The sequence below is a fragment of the Schistocerca americana genome, chromosome 10, assembly GCF_021461395.2.
Source record: "Schistocerca americana isolate TAMUIC-IGC-003095 chromosome 10, iqSchAmer2.1, whole genome shotgun sequence".
In the NCBI taxonomy this organism is placed as follows: Eukaryota; Metazoa; Arthropoda; class Insecta; order Orthoptera; family Acrididae; genus Schistocerca; species Schistocerca americana.
In genome coordinates, this window is record NC_060128.1 from 79,758,822 (window position 1) to 79,784,116 (window position 25,295).

A 25,295-nucleotide genomic window follows, 5' to 3' on the forward strand; every position below is an offset into this window, starting at 1 on the left:
TTATAATTATAATAATAATTTGGCCGAAATAGCGTATTTCACAAACGTATCGCACGCAAGCATCCTTCGCGAGTTCCAGCAGGGTCGATCTGTTATATGAAAGCCCTTGGAGAATATACTGATCATAATTAAGGATGGAGAGTATTGGTGAGCCTACGACTTTCTTTTTAAGTTATAGAGGAAATAAAATACTTTGATTATAAACTTAAAACCACGGGAAGCCTTTCTGAGGAAGGCCCGATGTAATACGATAGAAACGTTGGTTTTAGGTTTTACAATTAACGTATTTTATATTATGACGCGGAACAACACCCGGAAGAATTTTGGTCATCATGGCATCAGCCGCGGAACCCTACGTAGTTTTGTCTAAACGAAATATTTTTTTAAATTTCTGTGATGACTGAAGTGATGCGGACACCTTCTTACAAACCGCAGTTTTGTTTTCCTTCCATCACTTAGGTGATGGTCCAGAATTATCCCCAAGTTCTTTGAAAAAGAAGAAAAGGCTATTTCTGCGCTGTTCACGATTAAAGACTGAAGTGATGCTTTGAGCTAAGGGATAATAGGTCTTTTGCAAGTGACTAAGATTGCTTACATTTTAGGTAAGTTTCAAACCCACGTTCTGTGTCCATTGTGATAAAGCAAGTAAGTCAGCATTTACGCACTGGATAGCTGAGGGCACATTTCTTAGCTCGCAATTAGATATAACTGAAGGTCATCGCTGTAGAAATTATATTTTCAATGGGAGATAGCAGTCGACAAATCATTAACTTATAATGAGAAAAGTAATGCTTGCAGTACTGATCCTTGTGGGCCCCTGATGCTCAATTCCTCCGTTGTGAGCTATCTGTTCCGATCATTAGACGCTGTTGGAGGTATGTAAGGTATGAGTGGACCATAGTATCCATATTTTCACCAGTGTCAGTTCTCGCCGTTCATTATGATACATGTTATTTATTATATAAGAATGGTTCAGATGGCTCTGAGCACTATGGGACTTAACTTCTGAGGTCATCAGTCCCCTAGAACTTAGAACTACTTAAACCTAACTAACCTAAGGACATCACACATATCCATGCCCGAGGCAGGATTCGAACCTGAAGCGCCTAGAACCGCTCGGCCACTCCAGCCGGCGATTTGTTATATAAATGAACCACTAAATTTGTTTGCAATTGTATTTCAAAAGCAGCTTTCTTGCTCATTAAATAGGCTCAACTATCTACTAATGACTTTCATTCTAGAGGTCAGAAAGTAATCAGTGCCATTAAAGCAATTTAAATAAATTTACTGGCAGAAGTACAGCTGTGAGGACTGGGCTTGAGTCGTGCTTCGGTAGCTCAGATGGTAGAGCACCTGCCCGCGAACGGCAAAAGGTCCCGAGTTCGAGTCTCGGTCGGGCACACAGTTTTAATCTGCCAGGAAGTTTCAAATTTACTTACTAATAATCATCGTGGTACTAATCTTTTCATATTTGCTCTTTCCTGCATCTGTGATTGTACTGAATCAATCTTGTTGTGGCTTTGGAGGCAGTATTCTGGCTTCGAATCAGTGCTGTTTTAGGCGTTATTCAGAAAAGTTACGTCAATAGTTTTGATCAAACTGCTGTCGTATAACGGTAAGTGAATCGCTTCGCTTTTGCATTCTCGTTTACTTGCAATCTGAGTCGCAAAGTAAATTAATTTCGAATCAGATAGAGAAACTTCCACTTCGTACTCGCAATGCCTTTTTACATAATAATGAACGTGCGTGTCTGCTCAAATTGCGAAAACTACTGCTGGCATAACTAATTATTTACGCAGTGACATTGTTTCAGATTCGTAGTAATTTGCATCACAGTTATGAAAATTACCGCGTAATTTTATTTAAAATTGAATGTGAGATACCCCATTCCGGATTTGTATCAGAATCAATTTCCCTATTTCCGAAGTGTTACAGGTACAATCATACTAATTGGGCTGTGCAGCTATTAGAGAACGACTTTCGTAAATCATCTCCTGATTCTGTTATAATTACCGGATCGTACGAGAGAGTACGTCGGTCGAAGGTGTCTGTTCCTTTACTGCACTGTATGACATAACAGGTGAAGGACTCATGAAGAGGAGGGGTTGCGTTATTCCAAATCTCAAACATGGCTGCTAAACAGCAACTGTGTAAATCTGAAGAGGTTGAAAAATCAGCCAACCAGGGCAGACCGGTAGAGCTATTAAAGCCAGGTATAAGGAGTACCTTGTAACATTATGTGATTGCCTTATCATTTTAAATCATTCACTAATCGAGCAGTCTCTCGGCAACAGTTACAGTTAGCAAATAATGTAGCGAGAATGTAAAAGGTGAACGACCTGTGACGTAAAGTGTTTATTGTCGCCGTCAGAGGTGCAGTGAGTTAATGACTTTGAAAACCGCGGCGCGAAAAACGGACAGAAGAAGAACACTTTTACACATTCTTTCGATGTACGAGATATTCTCGATTAACAGTTACTCAGTTGCTCATTTTTTTCTCTTCCCTTGTCTCTTGTAACTTGTGTCGAACGCGCATGTCTTGCTGCCGTATTATTATTGCTAAAAATAATATTATTTTAGTGTAAAGTAAAAGTGCAATACTAAAAGTGCAATACTGCATAGCAGTAGATTTATTGTGCGACGTGTATGTGAAAACGTCAAAGGAATTATTTTCATTACGAGAAGAGAAGTACCAGTCAAAACGGCATCCATGTTAAATCCTTCATTGCAGTGTAAGTTCATCTATTAATTGTCATAAATTCAGAGTTAAATGGAACTGGTGTATGGACTGTTTATTTAGTATAGAATCTATGTCTCACTCCTTCATGAAGTTATTTAATTTTCTTTATGTTGCTGCCAAATAGAGAGTTCACAGTCACGAATTCTTTCGTCGAAATCGGTCGGAAGTTGCATGCGGCGAAATACACTCCTGGAAATTGAAATAAGAACACCGTGAATTCATTGTCCCAGGAAGGGGAAACTTTATTGACACATTCCTGGGGTTAGATACATCACATGATCACACTGACAGAACCACAGGCACATAGACACAGGCAACAGAGCATGCACAATGTCGGCACTAGTACAGTGTATATCCACCTTTCGCAGCAATGCAGGCTGCTATTCTCCCATGGAGACGATCGTAGAGATGCTGGATGTAGTCCTGTGGAACGGCTTGCCATGCCATTTCCACCTGGCGCCTCAGTTGGACCAGCGTTCGTGCTGGACGTGCAGACCGCGTGAGACGACGCTTCATCCAGTCCCAAACATGCTCAATGGGGGACAGATCCGGAGATCTTGGTGGCCGGGGTAGTTGACTTACACCTTCTAGAGCACGTTGGGTGGCACGGGATACATGCGGACGTGCATTGTCCTGTTGGAACAGCAAGTTCCCTTGCCGGTCTAGGAATGGTAGAACGATGGGTTCGATGACGGTTTGGATGTACCGTGCACTATTCAGTGTCCCCTCGACGATCACCAGTGGTGTACGGCCAGTGTAGGAGATCGCTCCCCACACCGTGATGCCAGGTGTTGGCCCTGTGTGCCTCGGTCGTATGCAGTCCCGATTGTGGCGCTCACCTGCACGGCGCCAAACACGCATACGACCATCATTGGCACCAAGGCAGAAGCGACTCTCATCGCTGAACACGACACGTCTCCATTCGTCCCTCCATTCACGCCTGTCGCGACACCACTGGAGGCGGGCTGCACGATGTTGGGGCGTGAGCGGAAGACGGCCTAACGGTGTGCGGGACCGTAGCCCAGCTTCATGGAGACGGTTGCGAATGGTCCTCGTCGATACCCCAGGAGCAACAGTGTCCCTAATTTGCTGGGAAGTGGCGGTGCGGTCCCCTACGGCACTGCTTAGGATCCTACGGTCTTGGCGTGCATCCGTGCGTCGCTGCGGTCCGGTCCCAGGTCGACGGGCACGTGCACCTTCCGCCGACCACTGGCGACAACATCGATGTACTGTGGAGACCTCACGCCCCACGTGTTGAGCAATTCGGCGGTACGCCCACCGGCCTCCCGCATGCCCACTATACGTCCTCGTTCAAAGTCCGTCAACTGCACATACGGTTCACGTCCACGCTGTCGCGGCATGCTACCAGTGTTAAAGACTGCGATGGAGCTCCGTATGCCACGGCAAACTGGCTGACACTGACGGCGGCGGTGCACAAATGCTGCGCAGCTAGCGCCATTCGACGGCCAACACCGCGGTTCCTGGTGTGTCCGCTGTGCCGTGCGTGTGATCATTGCTTGTACAGCCCTCTCGCAGTGTCCGGAGCAAGTATGGTGGGTCTGACACACCGGTGTCAATGTGTTCTTATTTCCATTTCCAGGAGTGTATTTTCTCCGCGCCATATTCTACTGGTAAATGCATGATAAACTACGGTCCCTTAGGAAATTCATGTTGAGCGATCCTAAAATAATTATATTTTGAATAGGCATTTATTCTCCTCTGCAATGCAACTTCCGACTGATCAGACGATCGAACAAGAAACAGCCGCACACGATCGGCGTTCGCAAATAATTTCCACCGCTGATTATAGCTATATGTTACAGCACAAAAGTAAACATATTGTTATAATTAGCGACTACGAACGGGGACATTTATAACTGTATGTTTACGTATACAGATTACGTAAACATATCGTTATAACCTGTTGCGTAAGAAAGGGGGAAATGTGCAGAATTCATTTGCTGAACATTTACGTATTTCAGTCAGTTCTTCGAGGGAATTAGAAGAGACCGTAGTTTTACGTAAGGAAATAAAAGTCTGTAAATTGGATTTATTAGAAGCACTTGAAATTTATAATTATCATGCTGAGGAAGATGGTAACATTTTGGACGATCAGTTACAACTCGCGAGTTAGCACTCCCTTGATGGATTTAAACCACTGCTCACGGGCATATATACGTATATACGATCTCCGGCAATGTCTGAACACATGCCATTTTCTTCAAAACATTTTTTTTTTTTGTTTCCACGGGTGAGCTACTGAGATTTCATATCACTGGGTTTCATTTCTCGTGGCCTATCAGTACATGTTATCACAGTTGATATTCCAAAAATGGTTAAACAGAATATCCTCTCTTTATGTTGTGATGTAACTTTATCCATTTATTATGTCCTCCACCTTTTTGGTAACAGAAAGAAAGCTTTGTATCTCTTATCTTGTGCACAGTAAAGCTACGCGCAGTATCACTGTGCTACATAAATGTAGTAAAAAAAAATGGCTCTGGGCACTATGGGACTTAACTTCTGAGATCATCAGTCCCCTAGACTTAGAACTACTTAAACCTAACTAACCTAAGGACATCACACACATCCATGCCCGAGGCAAGATTTGAACCTGCTACCATAGCGGCCGCGCGGCGCCAGACTATAGCGCCTAGAACCGCGCGGCCACTCTGGACGGCTAAATGTATTAAAGATGTTATATTTGATGTATACCTCTAAAATTGTTGCGTTTGTTAGTGACTTTCTATAAGAAATTGTCGTATAGATTTAATGTAAAATTATGCTACTTAACACCGGCAAGACGCAGTGCTTGCGCCCACGCATATGTGCCCACTACTTTTCCATTTTTCCTATCGCTCAAGCTTCCGTAGTGTTAAGCGGAAGTTTTTTCTTGTTAGGGATGTTGTAGCTTATATTTTCTCTTCTTTCCCCCATGCATTTGTAACGATGATATTTTGTAAACAGATCTCTACCTTCTGCACGCTGTATTTATGTACAATATTACTCTGTCAGCATACGTATTAATAATTTTATCCCATAATTTATACCTGTAAATATATTGCATTTTTAATAGCTTTGTAGAGGAAATTTCATACTTAGTTTATTGTAAAATGCTGCTGCTCAACCTAACCAAGACGCAGTTCTTACGCGCATGTGTTTAGATCCCTCTGCAGTCAATTTTTCCTGGGCGCTTGAGCCTGTATATTTGTAGCAGTTGGTCTTAGACTATACATGTAACTTATGCAAATCTTTTATCCTGCGACGCCTATTACAATTTCATGTTGACAAGAGCCTCTATCTGTGGACATTTACTAATGAGTATTTATTCTGAAGTACGATATATGTAGTCTGGCACTATCTTAAGGCTTGGCTTACAATAATTCTTGTTTTATTTGCAGACAACCTTATAGGTGTGGCAACCACAGCTATGAGTATTCATCCTGGGTATTAATAATCGCTTCAGCTGTATTTGGTCCTTTATTACCGGTTTCGTGGCGTAAAAGTCACATCTTCAGGTGACATCTGTACAACAATAAATCTAGAAGGAATAACAACCCTGACACGTACACTGGTATGGTAAATAGTTTTAAGATTTTAAAAAATATTAAAAACTTTTACATGAAAATATGAAAATGTTATTACTCAAATGATTAAAACATTAGAGCGGAAGATCTCGGAATCTTTTTTCCCCAACATTCGTTGTCTGTCAAATACAAAACACCGCTAAAAGATAGTATATCACGGAAAAAACTTCCGAATTTCAGTATAGTGCATGGGTCCAAAACAAATCGTATCATAGTGATCTGTTGGTAAGAAGAAAACAAATGAATACAATTAAAACCTGATTTTGGGCCAGTATGCCGGCCGTGTGGCTTAGCGGTTCTAGGCGCTTCAGTCTGGAACCGCAGGTTCAAATCCTGCCTCGGGCATGGATGTGTGTGACGTTCTTACGTTAGTTAGGTTTAAGCAGTTCTAAGTCTAGGGGACTGATGACCTCAGATGCTACGTCCCATAGTGCTCAGACCCATTTGAACCAATTTGGGCCAGAATGGAAAACCAAGAAGTGATTGCCACAAAGTGGAGGAATGCTCTACCTAGACAAAATCGTCAAGCAAATAGCTAACGGCGGCAAAGCAGAACCTGAGACATGCACTTACCGCTTCTCCAGTCTATATGGAGCCGCGTACAGGGGTCGCGGCCGCGTGCTCCGTCCTACTGACGGCAAGAAAGTAAACAGCTTCCCTGCGGACGCCTCGCGCATGCGCTGATGAAGCGCGGGCTCGACCGAATGATTGGTGGCCTTTTGGGGATTACACGAATGGTGAATGAAAACAACGAATATTGGGATACAAAGTACATAAACTTTTTTAACCATCTGTAGAATATCAATATACACTACTGGCCATTAAAATTGCTACACCACGAAGATGACGTGCTACAGACGTGAAATTTAACCGACAGGAAGAAGCTGCTGTGATATCCAAATGATTAGCTTTTCAGAGCATTCACACAATGTTGGCGCCGATGGCGACACCTACAACGTGCTGACATGAGGAAAGTTTCCAACCGATTTCTCATACACAAACAGCAGTTGACCGGCGTTGCCTGGTGAAACGTTGTTGCGATGCCTCTTGTAAGGAGGACAAATGCGTACCATCACATTTCCGACTTTGATAAAGGTCGGATTGTAGCCTATCGTGATTGCGCTTTATCGTATCGCGGCACTGCTGCTCGCGTTGGTCGAGGTCCTATGACTGTTCGCAGAATATGCAATCAGTGGGTTCAGGAGGGTAATACGGAACGCCGTGCTCGATCCCAAAGGCCTCGTATCACTAGCGATAGAGGTGACAGGCATCTTATCCGCATGGCTGTAACGGATCGTGCAGCCACGTCTCGATCCCTGAGTCAACAGATGGGGACGTTTGCAAGACAACAACCATCTGCACGAACAGTTCGACGACGTTTGCAGCAGCATGGACTATCAGCTCGGAGACCACGGCTGCGGTTACCCTTGACGCTGCATTACAGACAGGAGCGCCTGTGATGGTGTACTCAACGACGAACCTGGGTCCACGAATAGCGAAATGTCATTTTTCTGATAAATCCTGGTTTTGTTTACAGCATCATGATGGTCGCATCCGTGTTTGGCGACATCGCGGTGAATGCACATTGGAAGCGTGTATTCGTCATCGCCATACTGGCCTATCACCCGGCGTGATGGTATGGGGTGCCATGGGTTACACGTCTCGGTCACCTCTAGTTCGCATTGACGGTACTTTGAACAGTGGACGTTACATTTCAGATGTGTTACGACCCGTGGCTCTACCCTTCATTCGATCCCTGTGAAACCCTACCTTTCAGCAGGATAATGCACGACCGCATGTTGCAGGTCCTGTACGGGCCTTTCTGGATACAGAAAATGTTCGACTGCTGCCCTGGCCAGCACATTCTCCAGATATCTCACCAATTGAAAAAGTCTGGTCAATGGTAGCCAAGCAACTGGCTCGTCACAATACGCCAGTCACTAGTCTTGATGAACTGTGGTATCGTGTTGAAGCTGCATGGGCAGCTGTACCTGTACACGCCATCCAAGCTCTGTTTGACTCAATGCCCAGGCGTATCAAGGCCGTTATTACGGCCAGAGGTTGTTGTTCTGGGTACTGATTTCTCAGGATCCATGCACCCAAATTGCGTGAAAATATAATCACATGTCAGTTCTAGTATAATATATGTGTCCAATGAATACCGGTTTATCATCTGCATTTCTTCTTGGTGCAGCAATTTTAGTGGCCAGTAGTGTAATAGCGGCAGTGACATTTTTCGTTAATATCGCCCCTAAGTTATGTTAAAACTAGAGTGTAAAAGAGGAACATCACGTGCATATATGGTAGGGCAACGAAACAGATATGCCGGCCGAGTCCACTGAACACCTTAAAACTTTTAAAAATATTTTGAGTGCATTAAAATTCTAAAAATTATGTTTCTTAAACATGCCCACTTTGACAGTTTAAAGAATCCAAGACTGTAGTGAATTTTGATGCTTAGTAACAGTCGATAAAATTTAAGGAAATTTACAAAAACCTTAAAGACATGCTTGTAAGGAAGACGTGGGAAACCTAAGACAATAAGGCGGGTGCATAGGGGGTGTGGTGGTGAGGTGAGGAAAGCAGAAAGGCCGAAGAGGAACAAAGGGGACTGGGTGACAATAGTATTACGTCTAGTTACTTAGGCAGTCGATATCTGCCAAAATGCTACGATGTCTCAACTCCGTTTATCCATTCAGGGTTTGGTATGCAAAACGACTAATTGCTCTCATAACTTCTACCTCCTCCAGATGCTTGAAGTGTGGCCCTTGTTTTCTCGATGTAAAATTCTTAAGTTACTAGTGAGATCGGTGACGGAATGCCTCTGCTCACGAAGGTGGGTACTCAAGGCAGATTTCAAGCTAGAAACTCTAAGATGTTCTTTAAACCTGGTGCTAAAGCTTCTGTCGGTTTCACAGATGTACCGCATGGGGCAATGATTGCAAGTAATGCAATACAACCCGGTTGCACTATATTTGGAACAAGTGACGTGTTCTTTGTGCCTATACTTTGTGGCAACATTACTGGGAATGAAGAAAACCGGTTCAATATTTTTTGACCTCAACCGTCTGTCGATCCTTTCGGAAATACTGCCGAAATACGGAGTTTTATGATACGTGATACTGGCGGCCTTCCGACTATCGGTTCAAAATGGCTCTGAGCACTGTGGGACTCAACTGCTGTGGTCATCAGTCCCCTAGAACTTAGAACTACTTAAACCTAACTAACCTAAGGACATCACACACATCCATGCCCGAGGCAGGATTCGAACCTGCGACCGTAGCAGTCGCACGGTTCCGGACTGCGCGCCTAGAACCGCGAGACCACCTAGGCCGGCTCCGACTATCGGCAATGCTAAGGATGCTATTCGTTGCGTTGGTTTTTCTTATCTTTCTGAGGATACCCCGATTATATCTTTCTGAGGATACTCAGATTAATACCACTGCCATAGCCGTTTTTTTATCCGAAACTCTCTATCAAAGGCTTTCTTTGACAACGGGACACTAAGGTGCCTATACAAAAACGACCTGAAAGCCGACATTTTGTACTTAATAGGGTGGTTGGGCGAGCTATGGATCACTATATCGGTGGTAGTTGCCTTTATGTAAATATGGACTTCGACTTTAGTACCACATAAGGTAATTTTAAGGTCCAGATATGGTAATATCGCCCTCTCATTGTGCTGAGCAGTGAACTGAATGTTCTCGTGTAAGCCATTTAACTCGGGCACGAACGGACAACATTTCTCGCGTGTCCCATTAAAAAGAAGTAGAATGTCATCTATATACCTATACCAAGCTACGGTCTTGCTAGCTCCTATTGGAAACTTTGTCATAGCATCCGACTCAAAAGCTCTCATGAATATATTGGTGAGACAGTATGACAAAGGGGACCCCATTCCAAGACCTTGTTTTTGAAAAAAGCTGTCCTCCCCAAACCACTTCCAATAACTTGAGTACGTCACTGATTTCGTTGCTGGGTCGTCCGCTATGCGCTCTTAAATTCTGAGCCACAATACCCTGCATCTGATCTGCTGGAATACTAGTATACATGTTCTTGACATGTAGGGAGACCAGATGAGTTCCTGGTGGGATGGTTAACCTAGAAATTTTTCAATTAATTTTCCTCTATTGTGGATGTAGAAGGAAAGTGGGTGACGGTAATGTTGATCGTGGTACTTTGCAATTACTACGTGCGTTAACACTCTGGCGATCTGGCAAGTCGTCTTTACGTGGCTTAATCAAAGCTCGGAGTCCTGGTGCTACTGGGTTCATAGGAACAATATTCTTCTTTCTGAACGGATTTGGAAAGGTTGTGGTTGTATTAAAGGTCTTTTTTAAACTAGCCAAATATCTATTCGTAAGATCTACATTAGACTTGACGATGTCACTATCTACAAAGAAGGATTGCACTTAATTCACATACTGATCTTCACTTAAGATAACAGCTGTTTTTCCCTTGTCCGGCTGGACAATTAGTGCTTTATGTCCAACGAGTTTTTTGTTAGTGAAGTCCAAAATAGCCTTATCACTGTAAAGAGTTTCTTGAATAAACTGGACCCACTGCAGTCTGTACGGCCTCTTACTGGCGCCAAAGCTACTTCATTGCGTTAAATTGTGGGTAGGTTGGCACCATCTAGCGCGGAGACGATGTGGGAGATCATCGAACTAATCTGCTGTTGATTGGTCGCATGACTGATGTTGTATGATAATCCTTTCTCTAAAAATGAAGTTTCTTTCTCATTAAAATTAATAACAGAAAGATTACGCACCCTAGGTTAAAAATCAAAACGACATTCAGTGACCTGCTGATCAACAATCTGGCGGCCCTTATTTCGTAACCTACTTAGTTTATCTTAAAGTATAGCACTAATACATCTCTAAATCGTCTCACTACATCCTCAATGTGTTCACGGGCCAAGTCATATTGCTGCCGGCTTACTAACACGTAAAATGCTAACAGGGCTAAATACAATCCCTTATTCACTTATTCATCTGATCCTTTTTTTTTTCTTCATACAAATGACGTATTTCACATCTGGTACAATACGTTATAACTTTGCGAACACAGTGCTCTGGCATTGTTTTATCAATTTTGTTTATGACAAGAGCCACTCGGCTTCATGTAATCTATTGTGCTACCATGTGATGTAATAAGTGAGTACGTTTGCCTCACAAATATTTTTCTATTAATATTTCATTATATTTGTAAAAGTAATTTTCTAACTGGAGTACACATTTTTAGGACCACTACTTCTAAAGAAGATATTTTTACAAATTTGGAAACCACGGTCAAGGACTAAATAAACCTTCATTTGCAAATGGTTGGTTGAGTTTTCAACGTCTTCAGTTATGTTGTTTCAGTGATTACAAACTAGAGTCACTTTTGCAAAGAATTTGGTAGTAGGAACTCACTTATCAGCATAATGTTGCACCCCCTCTGACCTAGTCGCATGCACTCAGTCCGTTAGGTAGGGTGCCATAAAGTCGTTGTCTCATGTCCTGTAACAAGCTGCTCCCCCTCCCCCCCCCCCCCCCCCCGCCATCTTTTATGTGGAAGTGCTTGAAAGATTGCCGCAAACACGTCCCCCGAGTGCCCTCGAGAAATACCGATTCGGCTTTATAGAAGACACCCAAAACGCCGTGACGGCATCTCTAAAGAGGATCACAGAAAGCGAGTTCCAGAAGGTGTATGTGCAGTGGGAATCACGCTATAGATCACACCCTGTATGCCTCCCCCCACGTTGCCATGCTGTCCAACAATGGCCCACTGTCACATCAAAATGCTCTACACTAGCCGACAAAATGAAAACCCGCAATAAGACCCCTTTCAAACTCTTGTCAGGTGCTGATAACGCTGTCTCATCCAAGTATTCAACATCTAGGTGTTCCTAACAGTGAACACACAACATGTGATGCTGTTCACACCCCTTGCATACAAAACCGGTCGTGGTAACATTAAACACGAGCAAAACTAATGCACTCTGGTGGCTGTTCTACCCGAGAGAGTTTCAACTCTGATCATTTATATACCTGCCAACGGCGTGTACCTGCACGAAATTACATTGAGATCAAATGATGTGTACTGAGTGCTTCACTTTTTCTGTCAGGCTGTGTATTTTCGCGTTATTTTAATTTGCATTACATAACTTTCGTGTTACTGAAATTTCGCATTATTTTACTTTCACCTTTTTTTCCAACAAAATTTAATTTGGTGGTATTTTATTTTCGCATTATTTTTGTTTCTAAGGTATAGTGTTGTGTTATTTTATTTTCGAGTTGTTTTATCTCTGTGTTGTTTCGTAGTATTTTCTTTTTGCATTATTTTATTTTCGCAATTTTATTTTTTCGAGTCATTTTTTTAGCTTTTGTCTTATTTATTTTCGCTGTATTGTTTTTCTGTATAATTTTTTTTCGCGTTATTATACTTTTAAGCTACCATATATTTTCTCTATAACAAAATAATACGTAAATAAAATGCCGTGAAAATAAATAAGAGATAGTGAAATGTCGTAGAGGTAATGTAAAGTGAAAGAGAAAGTAAAATAACGCACATGTTGAAAATTCGATAGTAAAATCCTAAAAAAATAAAATAACTTAGAAGTAACATGTCGCGAAATAATAACAAAGTAAAAACAAAATGATGCAGAAGTAAAGAAACACGAAAATAAAACAACAGAGATGTGCAATAATGGGACAGTAAAGTATCATTAATGTGAAATAAATGAAAACAACATGAAAAAAAAACAAATTGAATCAAGGTAATCATTATATAATGTGAAAATAAAATAATGGGAGAATATAATGACGCAAAGACGAAACATCACGAAAGTAAAATATTGCAGTAATAAAGCAATACAAAAATTTATACCGCGAAAGTAAAATACTTTGGCAATAAAATGCTGCGAAAGCAATAAACACGAAAATCAAACAAAACGACAAGTAAAGTAATCACAAGGTAAATATAACTGAAAGGGAAAGTAAAATAAGGCGAAAGTTAAAAATCCGAAAATAAAATCCATTGAGAAGTAAAATAAAGCGAAAGAAAAATAATGCAGTAGTAAAGAGAGGAGGAAAGGCAACATCTAGGAAGTAAAATAACGTCACAGTAAAATATCGCAAAAGTAAAATAACACGGAAAGCAAAATAACGCGAAAATAATATGAATGTGATACAAGGGCGAAAGAGAAATAACGCGAAAATGTGGTAATGGGAGAATGTAATGACGCGAAAATAAAATACCGGGAAAATATAATATCGCGAAGATAAAAACAACGAAAACAAAGAGGGCAAAAGTAATATAATGTGAAAGTTAAAAACACGAAAATATGGTAACGGTATGGCGAACGGAAGTAAAGAAACAGAAAAAAAAGCAACAGACAAGTGCAATAATGGGGTAGTAAAATATCATGAATGTAAAATAACACAAAAAGAAAATAATAAATGTGAATCAAGGCGAATGTTAAACAAGGCGAAAATAAATTAATAGAAGGATACAATGAAAGGATATAATTATATAAAGACAAAATAGCACTCCGTCTTCAGGCCACGAGTGGCCTACCGGGACCATCCGACCGCCGTGTCATCCTCAGAAGAGAATGCGGATAGGAGGGGCGTGGGGTCAGCACACCGCTCTCCCAGTCGTTATGATGGTAATCTTGACCAAAGCCGCAACTATTCGGTCGAGTAGCTCCTCAATTGGCATCACGAGGCTGAGCGCACCCCGAAAAATTGCAACAGCACATGGCGATCTGGATGGTCACCCATCCAAGTGCCGACCACGCCCGACAGCGCTTAACTTGGGTGATCTCACGGGAACCGGAGTATCCACTGCGGCAAGGCCGTTGCCATATAAAGACAAGGTATCACACAAATAAAATAACACAGTTATAAAATAATGCAACAATTAACACCATGAAAATATGGTACTTCAGCAATAAAATGATGCAAAATAACAAACAATGAAAAGTAAAGTAATGGAAAGGTAAATATCACTGAAAGAGAACATAAAATGCGCGAAAGTTAAAAATGCAAAAATAAAATACCACGAAAATGAAATCCGTTCAAAAATAAAATAAAGCGAAAAAAAAGTGGAATAGCTGCAAAATAGTGTAATGCAATAGTAAAGAGAGAAGAAAATGCAGTAACTGGCAAGCAAATAAAACGAAAAGGAAATAAGCACGCAAATAAAATTAAATTAAGGTGAAACAAGGTGAAAGATAAATAACACGAAAATATGGTAATGAGAACATGTAATGACGCGAAAACAAAATACGGCAATATCAGAATATCACAAAAATAAAACAACACAAAAATAAATATGATGAAAGTAATATAATGTGAAAGTTATAAACGAGAAAATAAGAAAGCGGTATGGCAAAAATAAAATACCATGAAAAATAATCGCCCAGGTAAAATAACGGGAAAATACAATATCACGAAAAACTAACATGTACTGAAAAGGGAAAATAAAATTACAGGAAACTAAAATAATGCGACAGTAAAATACGCGAAAAGAGAATAACATAAAAGTGAAACTGGGCCAAAATCAAATAATCCGAAATTAAAGTAATTGGAGAATATAATAACACAAAAGGGAAGTACCACAGAAATAAAATAAAGCGAAAATTAATGCCACAATTATAAAAAACATGACCCCAGTAATCAAAAGAAGCGAAAATAAAATTACGTAAACAAACTGAAGCGAGAATATAGCTGAAATTAAAAACCCAAAACTAAAATACCGTGAATAGAAAATCCCATGCACAAAAAATAAAGCGAAAAACAGTAATAGCTGGAAAACAATATAATGATACAGTAAAAAAAGACGAAAATGCAATAATTGGGAAATAAATTAATGTGGCAATAAAATAACACGAAAAGAAAAAAAGGCGAAAATAATATGAATGTGAAACTTGGCAAAACATAAATATACTAATGGGAGAATATAATGATGCGAAAATGAAATACTGTGGTAATAAACTAACGCGAAAATATAATACCGCGGAAATATAACACCACGAAAATAAGGAATGGAAAAGTAAAATGGCGCTAAAGTTAAAAACAAGAAATTAAGATACCAAAAAAAATCTAAAAATAACGTAACGCGAAAGTAAAATAAGGCGAAAATATAATACCACGAAAATAAAGTAATAGAAAAGTGGAAAAAATAACAGGAGTGTAAATAATGCGACAGTAAGGTAACGTGAATGATACTGCAAAAATATAGTAGTTTGGTAATAAAATAAAGCTAAAGTAAATTAAAGGGTAAGTGAAATGACGTAAAACTGAAATAAAGTGAACATAAACTAATTTTAATACGTAATACAGCGAAAACAAAATACTTACCATTTAGCGCGATATTTAATCAAACCAAACAGCAGTTTCACTGCAACATTTTTTTATTTCAGAACTCACTTCTGCCATCTTTCTCCTAAAAAGTAAAATTAGGACGTGGGAACAGGTTAGGTTAAGAGTTTCATACAGTTTTGCGGACGAAAAATTATGAACTTCATTATACTTTAGTCACTGTTTATAGTTTTGATGATAATGCCTTCATCGAGACAAGATGTAAATCTTTGAATAAAAGCATGAATTCGCTCTGAACAAGCAAACACTTCAAAACACACAAACTTTCAGTGAAGTTGACACTCACTCATTCCGCATATGTCATGATCTAGTGTGGCCATTACCTTCCTCTCAAGGATCCACATATCTCTTAAGAATAACGAACACATACATTTCCACTGAAGGACGTTTCTGCAGATACGTTATCAGTACTGTACTGTCTTATCATCACGGATTCCATGTTTTGGAGTCCCAGAAATCATTGGCACCAACAGAGAATGTCAGTTTCGTTATGGCATCGCAATATTGAGGCAAAGTTAAGAATCCAACTTTCAGATGACTGGACTGACAATTTACCAATAGTTTTATGGGTCCATCTGCTCATGTGATACTAGAATATAACACCACCACTGTAGAAATTGTTGGATGTCAGGTCTGCCAGTTATGTATAAATCGCTTACTACATGAGAATTAGACTTCAAGTTCATTTTATTTGACCCTACGCAAGTGGATTGTGATATTTCAACTTTCATTTTCAACTCAAAGCAGTACATGGGCAATTAAACAAAAAAATGTTCATCGTTATGGTACAGCATCTGTTTGATCCATCCAGAACTTATGACCTCTTCAGACATATTCATAAGATACAAAGCTCTAAACTACCTGCAGTGTACCACATGTGACACAATGAAGCCCTGAAAAGTACCTGGTTGTTGAAACACCTTACGGTCAGAATACTGTCTCCAATGATAAGCTCGAACCAACCCTAATGCTGAAGATTATGGATTCTAGTGATAGTGTTTTATTCATCTCATAACATACAATTTCTAATCATATGATTAGTGTACAGGAGACACGTCAAAAAAATGGATAACACAACTTAGGCCTAATTGGTGCAAAGAATATTAACATTAATATAAACTTATATTTTTCTTTCCTCCCTTTTGTGAAGGACAGCTACATTTACACACAAGACTATGTGAATTTATCCTGCTCAAATGTTCAATTCATCCTTGATGAACTCATCAACAGTGTAGTAGCAGCGTTTGACAAGTATATCATATAGCTTTGTTTTCAGTGTCTCTAGGTTCATACTCAGAACATTTTAGCTTGTTATGAATTTTCATTGCCATATACTGAGGAGACTGCGCATATATGTTTAAGTGATGAGTGGGAAGCATAAAATTGTCTTTGTTCTCGTGTTATACGTGTGATTGAAACAGTTTTTCTCGAATAACTCTTAATTGCTGTGTTGAAAGATGATAAGTAGGGAACTGTTAATAACTGTTGTTTTTCAAATAGTGGACGACATGATGTCCTTGGATGGGCAGTACACATGTTCCTTATTACTCGATTCTGTAACTTTAGTATGCGCAATATATTGCTTGAATTTCCCCAAAAAATAATACCATACCTTACAACTGATTGAAAGTAGCTGTGGTATGCAATTTTCCCTGTATTCATGTCTGTTGTGCCAGCTAATATTTGCATAGCAAATGCAAAGCTACGTAATTTGTTTAACAGGTAGTCAACATGTTTATTCCAATTTAAATTTTTATCTAGGTTTAACCCTAAAAACTTCACAGGATCCGCTTCTTCTATGTCCTGATTTTTATAAGTTATTTTAATTTCTTGGGGCTTTGACTGTTTTGTTCTGAATTGGACCATGTGGGTTTTGGGGATGTTCAATCTTAATCCATTCGGTTGGAACCATGTTTCTAGTTTGTTCATTGTGTTTATTATGTAGAGAGGGATGTTTTCTGGCTCCTGGTTTTCAATTAATACAGATGTGTCATCTGCAAATAAAACTGATGGAGCATTTACATTGTTCAGTAAATCATTAACATAGAACAAAAACAAAATAGGTCCTAGAATCGAGCCTTGAGGGACACCTTGGGCTACTGTTTTCCATTTTGAATAGTAATTTGCTGCGTTTGATGAGACAATAACTCCTTGTTTCCTATTTGATAAATATTAAGTAAGCCAATTTAGAACATTACCCTTGATCCCATACTTGTCAAGCTTATAGATAAACAGTGCATGATTTACAGAGTCAAAGGCTTTTGTGAGATCACAAAAGATTCCTGTAACTTTATTATGGTTGTCTAATGATGTGCTGATCTTGTCGATAAACTTGTTAATTGCATCAATAGTACTTTTCCCACGCTGGTTTTTCGTAATAGTATCATATTTCTCCATAAAATTTAGATTCTGCATAGCAGCAGCATTTTCAAAGATTTTTGATAGGACTGGAAGGAGGGAGATGGGACAATAATTCCCCATATCCTCGCTTGACACTTTTTGGAGCAACGGTTTTACTTCTGCATATTTCAGCACCTCTGGGAAGCTTCCTTGTTCAAAGGATTGGTTTATTATTTTAGGTAGTGGGTATCCTATTAATTTTACACACAAATTTAAGGACTTTTGCTGGTATTCCATCCCAACCTGCAGAATTTTTGTTTTTTAGTTTTAATATAATGTTTCCTACATCTATTATTGAAACTGTTTTGAATTTTGTGAAGCATTCAGAATTATGATTTAGTTCCAAAGGGACATACATTGTTCTCATAATCTGCAACATTAACCTCTGGTTTTACTACATTAATGAAGAGCTCATTGAAGTATTCTGAAATTTGAGCCAGATTTACAATGATCTCATCTTCAAGCTTAATTGTACTAATTCCATGTCTAGAGGCTTTGATACCTAACTCGTGTTTTACAACTGACCACACTGCCTTTGATTTATTCTTATGTTTTAAGATTAATTTATTATTTGTCATTTGCTTTGCTGCTTTGACAACTTTCTTAAATGTACCTTTGTATTGTTTAACATATTCAATAAATTCAATTTTTTTATTATGTCTTAGTTCCTTATGTAGCTGCCTTTTCTTAGCACTGGAGATTTTTATATTTTTAGTGATCCATTTTAATTTTGTCATTTTATTAAAATAAGTTTTTTGTGGGAACATTTCATTTAAAACACTTAGAAAATCGCTTAGAAATGCTTCAAAATTTGCTGTGCATGAAATATTTTTATCAAAGTGCCAGTCTGTCTCCTTCAGCTTATCATGGAATAGAGTCAACGTTTCTTGGTTGAAGATCCTTCTTACATAAGCTTTTTTACATGGGACTTCTCTACCTGCTCTGGGTAGCTCAATGAATAATGCTGAATGATCAGAAATTCCTAGACCTAGACAAAATTTATATCCATCTTCAAACACGTAATTCGTTAAAATATTGTCAATGTATGTAGCTGACTGAGCATTTTCTCTTGTAGATTCAGAAAAATTTAATTTGAAGCCATATTTTTGTTATTAAGTATGTAAATTTTTATACCTCACATGTTTCATTCAACACATTGATGTTGAAATCAGCAGCAACTACAATTTTTTTCCTCTTTTCTTTACTGAGGTATTCTAACAGACTCTGACATTTACGTAGGAAATGCTCAGTTGTCACCTTCCCTGGGATTCTATAAATTGATATTATAACAACATTTAAGTCCTTTAACTCAACACAGCAACCCTCAAAAATACACTCTTCATTAAAACAATTAAAGTCACATCTTACATGGTAATCTAAATCAGAATGAATGAGTATGCATGAACCCCCCGTTACTTATTTATCCTACAAAAGCTGGTAGCTACCTTGAAGTTTTCAATTTTATTTAAGATTTTTGTGGTATCACTACTAAGCCAGTGATCATTTAAACAAATTAGTTTAACATTTAGAAATTCAGATAAAAAAACTTGTAGCTCATCTAACTTAGAGCTTCTGTCACATGAGTATTCAACACTTAACCAATTTATATTACAGTGCATTATATAGTTACTAGTAAAATCATCAATTTTATTTTTTAAAGACCTAATATTTAATAATGAGCCATCCTCACAAAAGTGTAGGTCTGGATTCTTCTGTAGCAGCCCATCAGCTTGCTCGCTTGGCTTGTACATTTCTTTGTCACTTTGATATTGTGTACTTACATCCAAAGTTATATTCATGATGGCATTGGATCTGGATGGTGCTGAAGTGATTTCCATGGTGCCAGCCATAAAAAATCACTGCTCCTCTCTGGAGCTTTCCTTGTTCTGGAAGACACGCTTGTTTGTCATCCAGTATTTTTGGAGCTTACAAAATTTGTGCTTCATTTCTTTTTGGTTTGAACCATTTCGTAATTTGAGTTTGTTTCCCAGCTTGAATGTTACTTTCTGGCCCATTGGTTTTAAACCGTTTAGTGATTTGACACTGATTGATGGTTATATTGTTCGCTGCATGAAAAGAACGCTTTGTTCCCTGCGATCGATTTCCACTTCTCCTCGGTACTTCATTGCACCGCGAAATACGAGTAAAAAATTTTTCCGTAAGTACCTCCTTTCCTAATGCATTCAAATGAAGACTGTGAACTGTATGGAGCCTTCGCTCCAAACTGTTTATGTCAATAACGTCTGCATTTACGAAGCGAGTACATATTTCACTGAAACTCTTGTTAGCGGCATGAATTTCACTGTTTACACACGACCACCTCGGTAAATCGTGACGACGCGGGATATTTACAACGAGTACATTCGTTTGAGATAAATCACTGAGGCATTTTCTCAATTCTGTGCTAGCCTTGAACGACTCATTTCTATATACGTCATTTGATCCTCCCAGCAATACAACAAAGTCATCCTTACACAAACTAATTACTTCACGTAATTTTGTAAGGTTTTTCAGTTCACTTAATGGAGCCCCAGGCTTCACGAAACCGTTTGCCCTGTAATTGTATTTTTCCGTTAGCACTGCGGCAATTGCACGGCCATGGCTATCGCCTAACACACATATTTTTCCGTATCTTACAGTGTTAGTTGTCGGAAGTTCGAGCAACGGTTTATTTACTTTTTGTTGTTCATTTCGTAACTTTTCGACTTCGGCTGGCGTATTCATTGAATCTTCAGTAGTGAATACTACCACAAGGTTGTTATACGTTCTAGTTTGACTGTTTTTATGCATTAAAGTTTCACTGTTTATACACATTGAAGTTTCACTGCTGCTTTGAGATTGTACTTTATGAGTGCAGTTTTTATGCATTAAAGTTTCACATATACATACTGAAGTTTCATTGCTATTTTGGATTGTACTTTCTGAGTGCAGTTTTCTCCCGTCATTGTTTGCTACTTGTTTGTAGAGGTCGAGTCTTCTTGCTTCTTCAGCGACTCACATTTTTCCGCATTAAGTTTCTTTATGTCTAGCTTTAACTTGTAAACTGGATATTCGTTCGTTTAGCTACGAGATCTCGTCCTTACAATTTACACACGTATTCTTTGTACTACCGAAATTTACTTTTTTTCGCGGGTATACACGAATTACTTTTACACTCGCCGCCATCTTGTCTGGATCGTGTGATGAACGTGTGATGAACTATCCCAATGACCTACACATTCTGGCCTCACAGAAGTACATTAGCATTATCAGTGAGACGAGAGTAGTGGCTGTAACTGATGCAGTGAAGTATAAATGCTGTTAGAAATACTAATACAAAACTTCCTGGCAGATGAAACCTGTGTGCTGGGTCGAAACTCGAACTCGCGACTAGTGACTGAGCTACTCGAGCATGACGCACCATTACTTCCGCCAGTACCTAATCTCCTACATTCCAAATTTCACAGAAGCTCTCCTGTGAAACTTGCGGAACTAGCCCCCCTGGAAGAAAGGATGTTGTGGAGAAATGGCATAGCCACAGCCCGGTGGATGTTTCCAGAGTGAAATTTTCATTCTCCAGTGCAATGTGAGCTGATATGAAACTTCCTAGCTGATTAAAACTGTGTGCTGGACTGAGACTCGAATCAAGGACCTTTGCCTTTTGCGGGCAAGTGCTATTGACTGATGGGCCACAAGCTGTGGTTGGGTAGCTCAGTTTGTAGAGAATTTGCCCATGAAAGGCAAAGATCCTGAGTTCGAGTCTCAGTCCAGCACACTGTTGTAATCTGACAAGAAGTTTCGTGTCAGCATACATTCCACAGCAAAGTCAAAATTTCGCTCTGAATACTAATACACATTGGACTAGCTAGTCTTTTGTTTCCAGTTAATATGTCCTCTGCAGCACTGTTGTTAAAATACATGTGCATTAATTATACACTATGTGATCAAAAGCATCCGGACACCTCTCAAAACATACTTTTTTCATATTAGGTGCATTGTGCTGCCAAATACTGCCCGGTACTGCATATCAGCGATCTCGGTAGTCATTAGACATCGTGAGAGAGCAGAATGGGGCACTCTGCAGAACTCACAGACATTGAATGTGGTAAGGTGACTGCGTGACACTTGTGTCATATGTGTATGTGAGATTTTCTCACTCCTAAACATCCCTAGTTCCACTGTTTCTTAAGTGATAGTCAAGTGGAAACGTGAAGGGACACGCACAGCACAAAAACGTACAGACCGACCTCGTTGGTTGACTGACAAGAGACCGCCAACAGTTGAAGAGGGCTGTAATGTGTAATAGGCAGACATCCATCCAGATCATCACACACAATTCCAAACTGCATCAGGATCCATTGCAAGCACTATGACAGTTAGGCAGGAGGTGAGAAAACTTGGATTTCATGGTCGAGCAGCTGCTCATAAGCCACACATGACGCCGGTAAATGCCAAACGATGCCTTGCCTGGTGTAAGGAGCATAAACATTGGACGATTGAACAGTGAAAAAATGTTGTGTGGAGTGACGAATCACGGTACACAATGTAGCAAGCCGATGGCAGGGTGCGGGTATGGCAAATGGCCGGTGAACATCTGCCAACATGTGCAGTGCCAAAAGCAAAGGTGGTGTTATGGTGTGGTAGTGTTTTTCAAAGAGGGGGCTTGCACCCCTTGTTGTTTTGCCTGGGGCTATCACAGTAGAGGCCTTCATTGATGTTTTAAGCATCTTCTTGCTTTCACCGTTGAAGAGCAATTCAGGGATGGCGACTGCATCTTTCAACACAATCGAGCACCTGTTCATAATGCACGGCATGACAATAACATCCCTGTAATGGACTGGCCTGCACAGGGTCCCGACCTGAACCCTATAGAACACCTTTGAGACATTTTGGAACGCTAACTTCATGCCAGGCCTCACCGACCCACATCAACACCTTTCCTCAGTGCAGTGCTCCGTGAAGAATGGGCTGCCATTCCCCAAGAAACCTTCCAGCACCTGATTGAACATATGCCTGCAAGAGTGGAAGCTGTCATCAAGGCTAAGGGTGGGCCAACACTATATTGAATTCCATCATTACCGATGGAGGTTGCCACAAGTCATTTTCAGCCAGGTGTCTTGATACTTTTGATCACATAGTGTAATTTTGTGTTGTTGTTCTGTAGTTCAGAGTAACAATAATTGTGATGAACAAAATAGTTGTGAAATTATGATGTTATCAGAGATAAAGTACAGATAGTGAAGAGTTATCTACAATGTGTATAGAAAGCAGACTAGCTGTAACTGGCCAAGAAAATGAAAGGGACACCATAGCTAAGAAGAGAGTGAGACGACATTGTGATCCCAGGTTATAAAGTCCATATTTACAGCAAGCAGTAAAGAGAAATCTGGAAAGTGAATTTAAGCTCAGGAAGAAGAAATGGGATCTTTCAGATTTTCTGATGGTATTGGAATTCTGTTAAATATGGCAAAGGACTTTGAAGAACAGCTGAACAGAAAGGAAAATAATTTGAAAAAAAGAAATAAGATGACTCTGACAGAAGTAAAACAAGGGTAATGGAAAGTAGTTGAGTTCAGTGAGGTGATGTTGTAAGAATTAGAGTCGGAAATCAGATGAAAAAGTTAGCAGATGAATTATATTACTTGGGCAGCAAAATAACTAACAACAGCCAAAGTAGAGAAGTTATTCGAGGGCATGCCAGAAAGTAATTCCTCCAAATTTTTTATTATGATCTAAATATCAGTTGAGGTATTATAGACATGCATATTACTTGGTTGACTTGCCACTTTGCTGGCCCAGGTTGCAACTCTCTGCTGCTAGAGGGCTCCAAATTGTAGTGGGTAACACGATGGTGTGTAACGTAACTATGTTGGTGCATGATAAACAGCGTGCTGTAATCAAAAGCGTCAGTTTGAAGAGTTTGTCCTCACATTGAGCACAATCTCCTTCAGCATGACTCTGACAGATCATTTGATCAGCACTGTGACACCTGCAACGATCTAACACCTCTGGTCCACTGTCATTCATTATCCTTCATACAGTCATAACTTGACCCCATCCGATTTTTGTCTGTTTCCGGGACTTAATGAACACATTTGAGGACTTCACTTTGATGTGATGAAGCAGTGCAAGGAGGGGTGATGTTCTGACTCCAACAACAAAGTCCAACATTCTACAGTGACTGCGTCAGCAAACTGGTCTCTCGTTGGGAGAAATGTGTTTGTTGGCACGGTGACAATGTTGAGAAATAAATACGCAGACATGAAGAATAAATGTGTAGAATGTTAACAAAGTTTGTTTTAATTAAAAAGCTTTAAGAGTTTTCACATAAAATTTCAGAGGCATGCTCTCATAAAATGCAGACTGACAATAGCAAGTACAGCATTTCTGGTAAAAAGAAAGCATAGAATATAAATGTAGGAGTTAAACAGTCTCTTCCGAAGGCACCTGTCACGGTGTAACCACAGGCAGAAATGAAATGTGGATTGTAAGCAATGCTGGCAAGTAGAGAACACAGGTAGAAGGTTCTTAAATACATTGCTACAAGAGTGTTGAAGATCAGATCAGACGATTGAATTACTAATAATGAAATACTGAAATGAATTGTGGGAAAACAAAATTTATGACACAACCTGACCAAAAGAATAGATCAGTTAATGGGGCACGTCCTAAGGCATTAAGGGACCATTAATATGGCAACAGAGAGAAGTGTGAGGAGTAAAATTTATAGGTGGAGACCAATGTTCCAATGGCTACAGGTTGTAGTAGTTTATGTGGGGATAATGAGACTTGAACAGGTTAGGATAGTTTGGAGAGCTGTGTCATACTAGTTTCCAGACTGAACACAACGAATTTGAGCTTATTAACATTAAATATTGTTTTCTGTGACACCATATGTCTCGGTCCAGCACACAGTTTTAATCTGCCACCAAGTTTCACCTCAGCACACAATCTGCTGCAGAGTAAAGATTTCATTCTGGAAACTTGTTAAATGTTTTTATATCATAATAAGTCATCAGCTGACCTAATTTGACTTAATCGCCACTACTGCAACAAGGCTACTCAAACATTTAAAATAACTCCCCATTTTCATGAGTATTCATGTAATATTCATGTAATATTCCATAACACCTTCTTTAGTTTCTATCCTTCCATTGATTTCCTCATTTTGATTGTATTTGCCCCATCTTTTATTGCTTTAAAAAGCGGTAATCTCCATAT

The 25,295-nt window shown here is 39.6% G+C and overlaps 1 protein-coding gene across 1 annotated transcript in view; it reads left to right on the plus strand.

Annotated features, from left to right (window-relative positions):
• LOC124552643 (guanine nucleotide-binding protein subunit alpha-11-like) overlaps window positions 1–25,295 on the plus strand; it is a 150,489-nt gene that overhangs the window by 61,158 nt on the left and 64,036 nt on the right. The gene's annotated exons all lie outside the window — the stretch shown is intronic.